This window comes from Netta rufina, assembly GCF_964035555.1.
Source record: "Netta rufina genome assembly, chromosome: 6".
Classification (NCBI taxonomy): domain Eukaryota; kingdom Metazoa; phylum Chordata; class Aves; order Anseriformes; family Anatidae; genus Netta; species Netta rufina.
The window spans coordinates 11,741,903-11,755,881 of NC_140129.1; the positions used below are offsets into that span (position 1 = coordinate 11,741,903).

The following is a 13,979-nucleotide window of genomic DNA, read 5'->3' on the forward strand; positions in this document are numbered from 1 at the left end:
CCCAGCCACCACTTTTCTGCAGACTTGCTTAATGCATCAAGTCCAAACCAAGTTCAAATTGTTTCTTTGCCTGCTTATCCATGCACTTGCACACACAAACACCCTTTCTTTTTCAAAGTAACATGGTATAGGCAAAAAAAGGTTACCAACACCTTTAAGTGATTAGTTTTGAGAGTCACCTGAAAACCTTCAGCTTTCCAACTGCGTTTTCACTCTGCTTTCTGAAGTGCTGAAAACAAACAATGCACAATTCTTTGCGTAGGATTGTTTTTCAAATCCTCATATATAGGTAGGGGAAGGCAAGGAGAAAAACATTTACCTTTTCTATTCATGTACTTCAGCTGCTACTGCCCACATCTGAACTTCTTGTTCCTTCTGACAAGGACTCAGAATTACTGGTCACTAGCTGTGCCTAACCCATCTGGTCTACCAACATAAAATAGCTGAGTACATGTGTCATCAATCACTGCTAATTACTTCATTAACTTGGAAAAAGAATATCAACTTTTTTTTTTTTTTTAAAGAACAAACATTGTTTAAGGTTAGCCTATTTTTTTTTATTTTTTAATTGAGCACTATCTGATTACCAAGAGAAAGCTATTTGCAATCTGAACACTACGGCAGTTCTGTCACAGGACTTGTGCAATTCTTTTGTCTGATAAAACATTTCAATGCGTTTCTTTAGAAGTGCCTACACTGCAGGGCTAGTTTTAACCTGCGCTGAGTTTAACCAGTAGCTGAGTTATGCCCGTTCTCAGGCTCCCCATGCTCGCGCCGCACGATGCCAACCACGCAGACGTTCCCACCTGCTGGCACCATGCTTTCAAGTTCTGACCTTTGTCACGCTCTTAGAAAGGAACATGCCTCAAGGTCTCTGCAAACAAGTTGCGTCATTTTCAAGTGGACATATTTCAGCCTTCCGCTGTTCGCTGCGGAACAGCGGCATGAAAAATATTGCAACCATTTGTGTATTTTAAGCTACGGCGCAGATATCCAGGTATTTCTGGCAAGGAAGAAACCTCATGCCACCATGCTAACAACACAGACTAAAATAGGTCCAGACTCACGCACTGTGATGCAAACTTAGCAAACTGAGCCTGGATCACCCCTGCAGATCTCAGCCCCTTCTTGCCCACCACCGCCCCAACCCCACAAGCTCCCCGTGCTGCTGCCCAGCCTCACCCAGCCGCACTCTCTGGGAAGGACCACTTCACTCTGCTCTCCGCTGAGCCTCTTCATGCCCTGGTTACATGGTTTAAGCACTCTCCGAGCTTATCATCAATATATTGTCAATCCCAATACAGCATCTCCCACCCCCAAATTTTACATATGAGCATAAAAGGACACTGTATTGAACAAAACTACAGCTTTGCCTTTAAATTGCCCTTTTTTTTTTTTTTTCCTTAGGAAAACCTTTTCATATGCTGATGATAAGAGGAGAAAAGTGATACTGACATACACCTGCAAGAGCATGACAGAGCTGGCAGTCAAACGCTGAAATTCAGATAACTGACAGTACTGAAACGCAAGTCAACAGCTATTTTTGCCATGAAAAGAACCTTAAACTGTGAGGGTTTTGTTGTTGTACATATGTATATTTTTAAATACGCAACATATTAGTTAGCAGTCTTTTCCTGTTGAAAAAACCCAGAGATACCTTTGCTAAAATATGCTGCTTTTAGCCTGACGTGTGTTAAGCCGGGACTGAACACCACGCAGCGCTGCTGGCTCCCCAGTGGTCCTGCTGCCTCTCAGGTCGTGCCCAAAGCACACTGGATTACCTCTAGGAACTCAGGGCAGCACCATGCATGCCGTTCAATCCCTGGCTTACCTACCAAAGCTGCTGAGACATCGAGCATCCAGCCGTACGAGCCTGCTGGTCACTCAACGGGCAGCAATGGCCATGGGAAAATAAGGCCTTTGTATGCACCGAAGTCCCAGGCTCTTCCACTTGCTCCTCTTTCACATTACAGGTCATGCTCTCAAGTCAAAACCACGGCCAGAAGGGAAGGTTAACCCCCACTAACGTTACTTTGAGTGTTGGAATTGCACAGGGTTAAGATTGTCACGACCAACATAAAAAACTTGAATCCTCGGTCAAAAATTTCAAGCTCGCAATTGGCAAGCAAGAAACAGCATGGCATGAGCAAGGAAAGAACTGACACGAGCTATGCTTCAGGTGATTGGGGTTTGTTTTTCCAAATTATTAGTTTTATAATGCCATTGAAGCAAAAAGAGGACAAGACTCTTTGAAGAAGTCTTTGCAGGTTACCTTTAGAGCGGCAGAGGCCATCCAACTTTCAGGAGTTTTCCTAGCTGTTATCTCTAACACTGGGATTGTTATTTAACTCAGGCTGGAGGAAGAACTGTTTATTTTATGATTTAGACCACATTTTATATAGCCCTTTTTATCTGCTTGCACAACTTGAACACAGCAAGACAAATTAGAATTGTTTCTTGAAATAAGAAAACTGGATTGCGGAGCATCAAGAACGGGGACATACTTCAAGGCCTGATACAGTATCTGCCATGGTTTGGGTGTGTTTTTTTTTAAAGGTAGATTTTAAAACACTGTCAGCTGCCACTTGAAAAAAAAGACTTCAGCTCTGTATCCTGGAGGAAAGCTTAAATCCCTAGCTTAGATACGCAAGGCTTCACATTCTGTTAAGTTTCTGTGATCTGTCCTATTTCACCTCAGGTGCTGTAGATTAAAATTTATACTGCTGTTTATGGCTTTACACGCCAAATGGCAAACACAATTTTCATCCCTGTAAGACAGGGCAGGAATCAAGCAAAGCAATTTAAAGCCAGTTTTGTCCCTCTTCGCTCTCAGTTATTAAAACAGCGTTGCCCAAACTTTAGGGTCAGCACGTTAGCAACCACTGCTAGTGCTTCAGCCCCCTTCTGTAGGAAGCCTGTGAAAATGCACAGGTAGTTATGGCATGATAGAGGAGACAAACAACTCCTTTGGATTTCAGTATTCTCTGAAAATTTCTGTTTTGGTGCCAGGTTTTAAATTCTAGCAACCTGAGACAGCGCAAGGCGAGCACGCCTCTTTGTTACCTCGAGTCGCTCTGCATGCGAAGCATGCGCCAAGGCTGGTGCTGGGGGAAGGAGGCGGTCAGAATTTCCTTCTGAAATGGAACGGGGAGATAAGATAAGATCAAGCCAACGGGAGCAGAGGCTGCTGACATATCTGCATGCAGACAAGCCACTAAGTATGCAAATAGGCAGCCACTTCTACCAAGAGTGCAAGAAACCAATAATGTGTGAAAACGACTTCGAGTCTGCTAAAATATACGGCATTGAAGCGAGCTGCGCCACAGCTTGCTTTGACCAAGACGGGTTTGCTTCTCTTTCAAGGAAACACGGAACCAAGTTTTCTGCTCAAAAAACGTCTCAGCTCTGAGTATCTCAACATGTATGAATCACTTCGAACGTTTACCTTTTCCTACTCTAATTTGGAAGCACTATAGAAAAGACTCAGCGCCGAGCTGTGAAGCACCCTGACAAAGCCACATCAATTACCAGCTACAAACGCTTCCACAAGCCGGGAAAGAGCTTCTTGCCCAGAAGCCAAAACAGCAAATTTCACACAAGATTTCAGAGAGAGGGGAAAATAAAGGCTGTATTGACTGTGCATCCCTGAAGACTGACCTTACAGAGCTAGAACTGAAGGCGACGTGACTCGCTAGCAGATAACCTCCGACGTGAAGAGCTGCTTCAGGAAGGCAATGCTGGGACATCCATCTGCTGTCCTTGAAGTTGTGAGGGGAAGAGACACACACACCCTTGCAGATATATAGATAGATGTTTACATGTAGACACTGGAGACAAAGAAAGCTTTTTTTTTTCTGCTATATTTTATCTGCCTGCTACCTCCGAACCAAGCTCAAAAGCTGGCTTTGGCTGCAGCCCGAGACACACATCTTGCCCTTTTTGGATCAAAAAAGTCTCCCACACATGGCCCAACGCATCACAGAAAGGTAAACCTTTAACAAGAGACGAGAGATTGCAATGTGCCAGACCACGAAACACACTCTCCATCGCAGCCACCCCAAAAGTCATCACTGGAGGCAAATTTCCTCCTGCCAGGAAAGCACTCGGTCGCCCCTCGCATCCAGCAGTCCTCCCGCAGCTGCAGTAAGACAGTGCCTTTGCCTACGTTTGCTTGAATTTCACACCCACACGTCTTGGTTGGCTGCAACACATGCCCAGAACCCGGTTATCTGCACTCAGAGGCTGCGATAATTCAGGTTCTCGGTGCCAGTGGTAAGAACAAGCCTCAGAGCTACACACTGAGGCCCTGGCGTTTAAATACACGATAACGCTGTAAATCAAAGGAAACAAATTCCTTAAGGAAAACTTCTTTTGCATGCCAGATCAGTTCCCAGTAGTAACTGCTGCGCTTTGACAAGAGATAAATATTTACAGTCTAGAACAGAGAGCACCTTGTGTCGCAACAGGAGCGACGCACGCCCATCGGTACCCTGTATGCTTAAGGAGTTATTCTGATTTTATTTTTTAATATTCGGAGTACCTAGAAGCACATGTTACATTTTATTTTTTTTTTTTTTTAAACCAGGGCAAAAACGGCAGAGGGGAAGACGTGCTCTTTCGGCTGGGGATACCCCTCTAGGAATATTCTCAAAAGAGGGATGGGAAAGCTCAGTCCCGAGCTTGTTAGGGTTTTTCTCAGTTTCCAGCTTGCTAAGGCAGGAATGCAGGGAATGTCATTCACGCTGGCACTTGGGAAGATGAAGGAATTGCAGGTGTGCCACTGGATATCCTTCTCGCAGGAGGGATGGGAAAACCCATGCAAAGAAGATGCTCTCATTTCTAGTGTTACACGGCGGCGTCTCGAGTTGCCTGGTTCTCCTGCCTTTTTAAATTAGGTAAATACCGAATTAAACATGAATGCAATGTTTCCTATTTTATCCGTGCAGCCCTAACTCTGGTTTCAAACAGGACCCAGAGGACACAGCCTGGTTTAGCTGTTACACTACAGGATTTCGTGTCTGCGGCGTAGCATCCCTCACCCATCGTGGGCATTTGGGGCCCAACCTTTGAGGTGCAGCCGGCTGGCAGCTGGGAGGCTTACAGGAGAGTTCGATGCCTATCTGAGGGTCTCAGTTTCCTTCCTTCTCCCCTTACAGTGGATCTACCACCTCGCACAGCACTGCCCTCACTCCTGCTGCAGTCAGCACTACTCAGCAATAGCCATCTCCTCAGTCAAGCACCAATTCCTCATTTGCTCCCCTGCTTTCAGCGTCCCCGTACATCAGTTTATTTATAGACGAGCATTTTATTTTTTATTATTTGTTTTACAGCAAAGACCAGAAGGAGCACACTCGCACTGCCAAACGCATCTCAGCTGCGATTTCTAACACCACCACTACCCAACAGAAGGACACTTCACCCGGACAGCCTCGGAAATTTGGTTCTAGCTGAGGGCTGCCACCCACAACCACTGCCGGGCATCACCGCAGCTCCCAGCCCACCACCACCCCCAGGGCACCAGCCCGGTGCTGCCCCAAAGCCATTCGCACCAGCCACATCCCGCTATGAGCTGGAGGGAGAGAAAAAATCCTCCCAACCAAAGCATTACCGTAAGCTTCAAACAGAAAAGGAGCCCAAGAGAGATGGGATGAAGTTCATCACAGAAAAGACTTGGAAAAATAATTTATTTTATGAGATCCGTTTACATCAAGATGAGGAAAAACAGAGACGCAGCCCAAGGAAGCCAGGGCCTGTTCCAAGCCAGTGGAAGAACCCACCAAAGGTCTGCTTCTTCCCATGCTGCGGTGCCAGCGAGCAGCAGCAGCACTAAATTTGCAGAGTTTCAGCTCACTCGTGACACTCATCGCTGCTTACAGAGGAGGTGAAGCTTACAGAAAGCCAGGGTGGTGTTTGTTGGCTGGCAGAACAAAACAGCAGCAGCCCACCAGGCCTTCTGTGTTGCATGCAGGGCAAGAATGGGCTGTGCTTACAACCCAACGAAGACATTTCTTGGGTTGAAATTGTCATTTCTTCCCAAATTTCACCCATTTCCTCCAAAAAAGCCATGCTTCTCGGCAGGGCGTTCATCCTGCCCTCCTGCAGCAGTCCAACCTCTGTTTCAGAGTCCTGCTCCCTCGCTCACACCACCACATGGACAAGTCCTCTGCAGACTCAGCCGGAGCACGAGGCACAGCAGCTCTTTGCGACCTCCATGCCAGCTGGAAAAGCAACTCTTCTTTGGTTTGGAGGATCTAGTTCCACCTGTGCACTGCTCAAAAACACAACGCAGCCTGCAAGAAAGGGCAGTTCTACCTGCAAGTTCTCCTAGGACCTCCCCGGTCCATTGGTCTGCACAGCTGGTCTGCCTTCCCTCTGCTCCTTGGGAAGAAGTCTTGGCGTGTAATGTGAAGGCTGATGTCCCCATCCACCAGGCTCTCAACACTAAAATCCAGAGGCTGTTCCACTTTCAGAGTCCTCAGCATCTTCAAAGGGTTAATTCTGTAACTCGTCCTCACTCAAGGCAACGTTATTTGAGCAGAAGAGCAAGCCGTACAGGTCTACCTTTCGGATCAACCCGCAGCAAGGAGGCAGCCCAGTTTTTTGACCACCCTAAGAACCACCTTTACTCAGGATTGCACCAAAATCAGGAACAAATGCCAACAGAAGCTAGAAAACAGTGGTACCCAAGGGAGTAAAAAAAAAAAAAAAAAAACACGCAACTTTCCCAGTGCTGTGCAAAACCCTCCCCTTGCGAATTCTTGCTGGGAGCAGCACGCAACAGAAGTCATTCATTGTTTCAGGCTTACGTTTTGGAACCTTCTCTAGCAGCAAGGCGAGCAAAACGGGACGTTTTGTCAACACAACACCAGAACTAACTTGAGCATTTTTCTACCGAGCAAATGTAATGTGATTCTGCAAGCTATTTTAGTGCAATGCAACCCAGTGGAAGTACGTTAAGCGACTATAAATAACCCCGTGCAAGCTGCAGGCTGCGCCTTCTATTGAAGTAAAACGAAAACTCAAAACGGGAAGAAGGCTTGGAAATAAAACCGGGGGAAAGGGGAAGGGAGCGACGCGCTCATCTATCTTCAATCTTGAACAGCAGATTTGAAGAACTGCTTGTTCAGCACGAAGCGCTGCGAGGTATCAGCACGGAGGCAGCCGCGATGCTGCACCTCCCCGCCGGCGCCCGGAGGCAGGGGGACGGAGGACAAAGCAGAGCCGTGGAGCAGCCCGCAGCAGCTCTCACATTTAACTTAATGCAAATCCCACCAGGAAGCTAATGCTATCTCGTGGCGCTTGACAAATGAAATTTGATTTTGCACAAAACCAGCCGCAGCATAGTGATGCTCGCGGAATTTCGCGGTAATTAAGTCTCGGTGACAGGCGTCTCATTAAAGCACCGCTTCTTCGGGAAAATAAATTAATAAAGTAAATTATTTCCTCCATGTGAAACACCGAGGTTCCTCGCTCCTCGTGCAGGAGGAATGGAATTACGTCTAATCGGATGTCAGTGTTTACCAGGATGAAGGAGTGAAGCGCTTAAAGGGATCAATTAACACAACGCGCAGCCAGGCTGTGCGTGCCCAAACGGAGATTTTCAGCTCCCGTGCGTTCACTTACCCTGCGTGCCCATGTGGAACAGCACCTGTACAAGGCACTGCTTTATCCAGCAGCCCACCGGCTTGTTCAGATGCAGGGGAGGCCTGCAGGAGGCCAAACTCAGAAGCAAAGAGGAGCCACCAAAGCCACGCACAACAGCCAGGTACCCACGGCAGGGCTTCCACGCGCCAGCCCAGCAGTCCCACCGGCCACACGGAGCTGAAATACTCGCCCAGTGCTCTCCAGACATCACCTCGGGGACAATATCCTGCTGCAGCAACGCTCTGGCACATCCTACGACCCCTACGACCCCACTGTCAGACTGCAACCTTTTGCTTTTTAAATAGTTTTTGTGTTTGAAGCAAAGGTTCGAGCCCTCGAGGCGGGCAGAGGGCTGCGTGTGCCCCTGACCGCAGATCCCCCTACACTCCCAAAGGTCAGCCTGAAGCAGCTTCTAACCAAATTTCCAAAGATACCAGTCAACAGGAAGACACAAAGGAAACGAATGAAGTTAAGATGTGCCCAGTAATGAACGCCAGGCAGAAAGCTTGAATTTTTAGAGGCAGGCCAAGCTGTGCTTCCTTGCAAAGGGAGCACCACCAAAGCTTTTCCAGGAGCTTTTACAACCTTCTTCCAAGCGTTCTGTTTTTCTACATCATTTTTGCAACCTCTGTGTGCTTTCCTGCTTCTCTGCCCTCACTTTACCCACTTTTGCCCCTTTGACTTCCAAATTCTGTAAGGCAGCTCCTCCAGGACAGCCAGAAGAGCCCTGCCTATTTCCTTCTTCCCCTCCTCTCAGCCCAGGTCTTTCCCGGGAAGGAGAACTGCCCAAAATCTGCTTGGTACTCCAGCAGCACTGGCAACGCCAGGCATCACTTTGTGAATCACCTGTTACATATGGCCTTATCAAATGGCCATCCTAGGCCTCCAACGCCACGGTAGGAGACAATCTACACCAAGCATGCTAAGATGCATTTTCTCCCCCACGTCTAGGTTTTCCTTCAATTTTTAGAAGGCCATTTATCCCTTTGACTGGGTAACAACACTGCCAGATTTCTAATTACTGAAGCAGACAGCTTTACTGTTTCTGCTGTTTCTCAGCTTACACAATTCGAGGCAAAACCACATATTTTCAGTTTTGTTTTGTTTTCCTTTTTATTTTTTTTTTCCCCCTAGACCTCTGAGATCAGCAAGCAAGCTGAGGAGAACCAGGTCCCTTTCATTTCTACGTAGCATCGGTACGCTTGGGCCTTGGGAACCTGGCAGAAAAGGTAACGGGAAAGCAGAGGTCATCTGTAAGGGAGGTGGACCCAGCACCAAACACTCTTGAATCAAGTGACCAGAGCCATCCTGACAGCTCCTCCGTCCAACAGCACGCATCTTCACAAAAGCATACGCTGAAAGTATTCCAGCAGGAGTCTGATTGAACACAAGCCCCATGACTGGTCCTGCAGATTGGAAAAATAACGTTACAGAAAGGCGATGGGATAAAGAGAAACAGGCCAACAGTGAACTGGAAGAGCAACGGAGTAGAAGATGGCACCACAGAGGACAGTGGGAAGAGTTAAGAATACTGGGGAAGTATTTCAACAGTGCTGTTATCACCGTCCAAATAATATGTTCTTCGTGGTTTGTGACAAGCTCCGCAGCTTGGAGCAGGTTAGCAGCAAACAAACTGTGCTGGTAACACGACCGCGTGCTCAAGCAGGGATGCACGACAAGTAAAAATGAAATCCCAAGGGTTTGGAGTTCTACACTGCAAGGGGACTGCGATACAGTAAGATACACACACACACAATATTTCCAGTAAATATAAACACAGGTAGTGCCAGGGAGCAAAACCCAACCAATCCTTTAACCAGAAGAGGCCAGAACACCAAAGGAGCATTTTAACCCCAAGAGGACGCTGGCAGAGCCGGGCAGCAGGCAGGAAGGTTTTTCCAACCCTGAAGAGCCAGCATTGCTCTCAGCACACTCCCAACCCTCTTCACCCAGCCAGCCACGCACCACACTTGAGAAAAGACGAGGGCAGCTGGCTCGCTGTGACCTTCCAGGTGGGCAGGGCGCACACCAAGCGCTCCAGGAATGCGATCCGGAGGCGCTGAAAGCCGAAGGCAGCGGTCCCTCGGTGGGGCAAGAAGGTAAGCAGCCACCTTGCCAGCCTGCACTCCTCAAGGGAAGGCCGTGCAGCATGTTTTAAGAGACACTCAACATACTAAGCCCTTTTGCTAAGTTATTTGACAAGCGTGGTTATGAGCTCTCACCCTTCTCAGCTCTGGATGAGGAACAAAACGTCGCCTTGAGCCCCTGACCCTGCCGTACACCACACGCGTGGTGGGAAGTTGCTCTCTCCAGGCTTTGTTTTACACATTTTTGGGGTGTGTCCATGTAATAGGGAGCTTGTAGCTGTCTCAGACTAGAAACCCACAAACGATCCTAGAGGAAAAGTTTCCGACAGCGCACCAAGCTTCTACACCACGGATGCACCTTCAGGTGGCTTTCAAGAGCCCAGAGAGCTCAAAGCCATTCAGAAAGAGATTGGGAGGGCAATGAGAAAGGGCTCCCACTCCTTTCTAACTTTTATTTTTAGTAAGCCCTACTCCTCGTCCTCGCAGTTCACCGTGGGATTAAGCACTGAAGGCCGGGATCAAGTCCACCTGTCTGGCAACCCATCAACAAGCAGCTCCCGTGCTTCTGCCCCTGCCCACGGTGGAAGGGAAAGAGGAAAATTTACCAGGTAGCTGTCTCCTCAGCTCATCGATCTGCACGTGTCTGTAAACACATCGCTCCACGATAAAGAAAATAAATCTCCCTAAGGGCCCCGCTGTTTTTCCCTTTTTCTGCACTAACGGAAGCCACCCGTGCAACACAAACACTGCCAAGCAGCAAGCTGCACCCTGACCAACGCGGAGGGCCGCCCGTGCAAGAAACCACTTTTTTCCCTGATTTATTCTCCTGGTTTATTCCTTCTGCTCATCAGCCAGCATTAAGCAGCGAGCAACAAACGATACTTCCATGGGAAATGCCGTGTCCGTCGCGCATCAGGAGCTCCTCCAGAGCTTCCTGCTCGTGGTGCTGACCGCAGGCTCCGCCAGCACGGCCTTCCACAGGAGCAGTTCCTCCCCGCAGGATGAGAGCTTCCACTCCATCCGTACACTTTTCTTTCACGCTTCCATCCCATTAAGCAAATGCCAAATTCCTCTGGTATTCTGAGGTAATTTGCAAAATGCGTTTCGTGCTGTGCTAGCCCCGTCCTCTCTCTACAACCAGGTCCTGAAGCAAAACACTAAAGACTCTCTCGGGCAGCAAAGTAAAATTTGAAAGATTTCAAGATATTTTTTTTTTCAGAGCTTTTTTTTTCCTAAGTTCAGCCAACCAATGGCACAGCTTAATATTCACAGCCAAAATCTGAGATGCACATGCTGAAACATGCCACTCCAACACGACACAAGCCATATAATCCTGGAAAGCCGCGTCGTACACATTTGGGTTCCTACAGAAAATCTGCAGTCACTGAAACTTACTCTTTCTAACTGGGTGGCATTTTACATTTCCAAATGTAATTGAGTGAGCACGTTGCCATGGTTACGGTAGGATTCTGCAATAACTTTGTTGCCTTGTAATTGCTGTATATTTGTATACAAGCAGCTGAGCTTTCCTAATTCAATGCCCTCTTAACTCTTTCGGAGAGGCAGCTTTGGGGCTGACAGCTCCACAAGCACCAGAGGGGATGGGAACTGGGCGCAGCGACAGACCACGCACAGGGGAAAAAAAAAAAGGAAAAAAAAAAAAGAAACCTTGCCAAGAAGCAGATTATTATATAAACTTCAGAGCTCCTTAGCTTTTAAAAAATGTTGTTGTTAAGAAAGTCTAATTCAGCTAATTAACTCCAGGTAGCTTTTGGCAGCGGCTGAAAGCACTCTGACAGCGGCGCGAGTCCCACTCAGCGACGGTCCCTGCCTCCAGTAAATCACAACGCCTTGGCAATGGGGTCGCTCGCTCTGTGGTGAGATCCACCGGGGCACGAGGGCCGCAGCAACGCTCGCTCCATCCCCTAAGCCTCGAATTAGTGCGGGGAAGACAACAGAGCACAGCTGCTGGCCACGAGCACGATGTACCCCTGGCGAGAGCTGTGTGCCCATGGCCTGAGCTGCCCGCAGGCACCCAGCACAGCACCAGGTCTCGGGGAAGATTCCCGAGGGGAATTTTTCCCCTCTGTTTGGGAGCATGAGGTGATCCCACATAGCACGATCCACCCTGGCAAGGGGAGAGCCTGGTCTGGGGAAGCCTTGACAGGCGAGCAGGAGGGGGGAAAACAGCTTCCCCTGTCACGAAAGGCAGGCACCAAACAATTACGCAAGTGCTTCGGATAAAAGGCAGGTTTACTTCCCTTTAAACGGCGCTCGGTCCCCAGCCACCGCGTCCGATAATTGTTATGTAAATGGCTCTGCTCGCTTCAGATGCCCGCTGCTGCGCTCGCCCTGCCACAAACACCCCGCGGCCGGCGTTCAGGGAAGCTCGGGGACCGCACAGCATCTTCCCTGATAAATTCCTGCAGCAAAACCCACACGCGAGCGCTCGGCAACACCTCCCTGCTGCTGCTCCACATGCATTAGAAGCTATTTTTTCCCCCCTTTCTTTTTTTTTTTTTTATTTTTCCCTTTTCTTTTTTTTTTTTTTTTTTTTTTTAAGTTACGGCCCCCAAAAAAACTGTTGCACAAACCTGCGGCGTGCCGGGCCGAAAGGCTCCCAGCGCTCCCCCCCCCCCTCCCCCGGATGCCAAAAACCACGGCGTTTTGGGGGGAAAAGCCTGCTTTTAAGGACAGGTCCTAGCTCCGGCTGGGCTGGGATCTGTCATTACCCATTGCAGCCCAACCTCACCGCAGGACCTCGGAGCGGCGCGGCGCGTACCAGCACGCCCCGCTTTCTGCTTTCCGCACCGAAAAAAAAAAAAAAAAGCGCTTTTTGGGGCATTTCTGCGCTCTGCGAAGTGATGGGGGGGGCTCCGGAGGCCTCTCCTCGCACAGCCAGCGGGGCGCCGCTCCCTGCGGGGGGCACCCCGGGCTCCCTGCGCTGACCCGGGGCAGCGCAGCGAAGGGCCCCGAGCCGCAGGCATCGCCCCGGTTGCCTGCGGGCTCCGTGCAGCGGCGGTGGCGGCCGCCGCCTCCCCAAAACCACCCCCCCCAACCCCAACCCCCCGGGGAGGGCTCGGAGGGCTCCGTCCCGTGCCTCCCCGCTGCCCCCCGGCCCGCCCCGCCCGGTGCCGGCCGCTCACCGCTGCCCGCTGCCCGCATGGCCCCGCTCGGCCCCGCTGCGCTGCGCTCCCCGCCGAGCCCCGCGCGGCTCCGAGGCGGCGGCGGCGGCGGCGGCGCGGGGCGGGGCGGAGCCGCGGCCGCCCCGTAGTGGGGAGGGGGGGGGGGTAGGGGTAGGGGGCGTGGCCAGGCGCGCCGTATTCTAAGGGGCGTGGTCACTCTTGGCCACGCCCCCCTCCCGCCTCATTCACAAAAAACGCCAGCGGTGGGAAGCGCGCGGGCGGGGCCCAGCGCCCATTGGGCTGCCCGGCAGCGCCCCGCCCCGCTAGGGAAACCAGCCAATCAGCGCGCGGCGAGGCGCCGCCGAGCCGCTCAAATCCGCCCGCCGCCGCCGCCAGCGCGACGCTGATTGGCTGAGCGAGCTGCCCGTCATCTCTCCCCCCCCACCACCCTTCTCGCTCGCACGCGCGCCCCGCCCTCCGGCGCCCCGCGCGGCCGCAGCCCGCAGCCGGGCCGCCGACCCCTCCCAGAGCCCGGCGGCCGCGGGGAGGCCTCGTGCGGCGGCGGTGGCCGCGGGGCCGCGTACTGACCTGCGCGGCGGCGGCGGGGAGCCGGGCAGGGCGCGGGCACGGCGCGGGCACGGCCCCGGCGCGGACACGGCGGCGCGCGCGCCCCCGACGGCCTCAGCCCGTGACGGGATCCGCCATCTTGGAATTTTTCGCGGCGGCGTCACGTGGTGCGACCATTTTCCCCGCGGCCAATCAGGGCGCGCGGGCTATTTATAGCAGCGCCCCCCCCCTCCGCACTTCCCGCCGGCGGGGGGGGGAAGGCAGCCAATCAGGCCACGCCTCGCTGCCCAGGCCACGCCCACCGCCCGTCGCCTAGGCGACGCCGCGGCGCGCGGCCCGGCCACTACCCGCCGCCTGAGGCGGCCGCCGGCCATGGCGGCCATTTGCCGCCCCCTGCCCCGGCCTGGCTCGTAGCAGCAGCCGGGCGTCCCCTGCTCCTCCTGCCCCGAGTGACACAGCCACAACTAAAATGCCCTCATATATCGTCCCCTCAGACTGCTCTGATTCCCAGGATAACGCATAGTATATATATTCTCAGGATAACATATAGTATATA

General features: G+C 51.3%; 1 protein-coding gene across 26 annotated transcripts in view; it reads right to left on the reverse strand.

The window, feature by feature from the left end:
* The window catches only part of HDAC4 (histone deacetylase 4), a 234,312-nt gene extending 220,748 nt beyond the window's left edge, over positions 1-13,564 (reverse strand). For 22 of the 26 annotated variants that reach the window (XM_084288698.1, XM_084288687.1, XM_084288694.1 and 19 more), the window contains exon 1: positions 12,878-12,932. The gene's annotated coding sequence lies outside the window, so the exon portion shown is untranslated. Of the gene's footprint in view, positions 1-12,877; positions 12,996-13,444 lie in introns of those variants that run through there. The other 4 variants (XM_084288688.1, XM_084288679.1, XM_084288680.1 and 1 more) reach the window with 3 other exon arrangements.
* Positions 13,565-13,979: the final 415 nt, after the last annotated feature.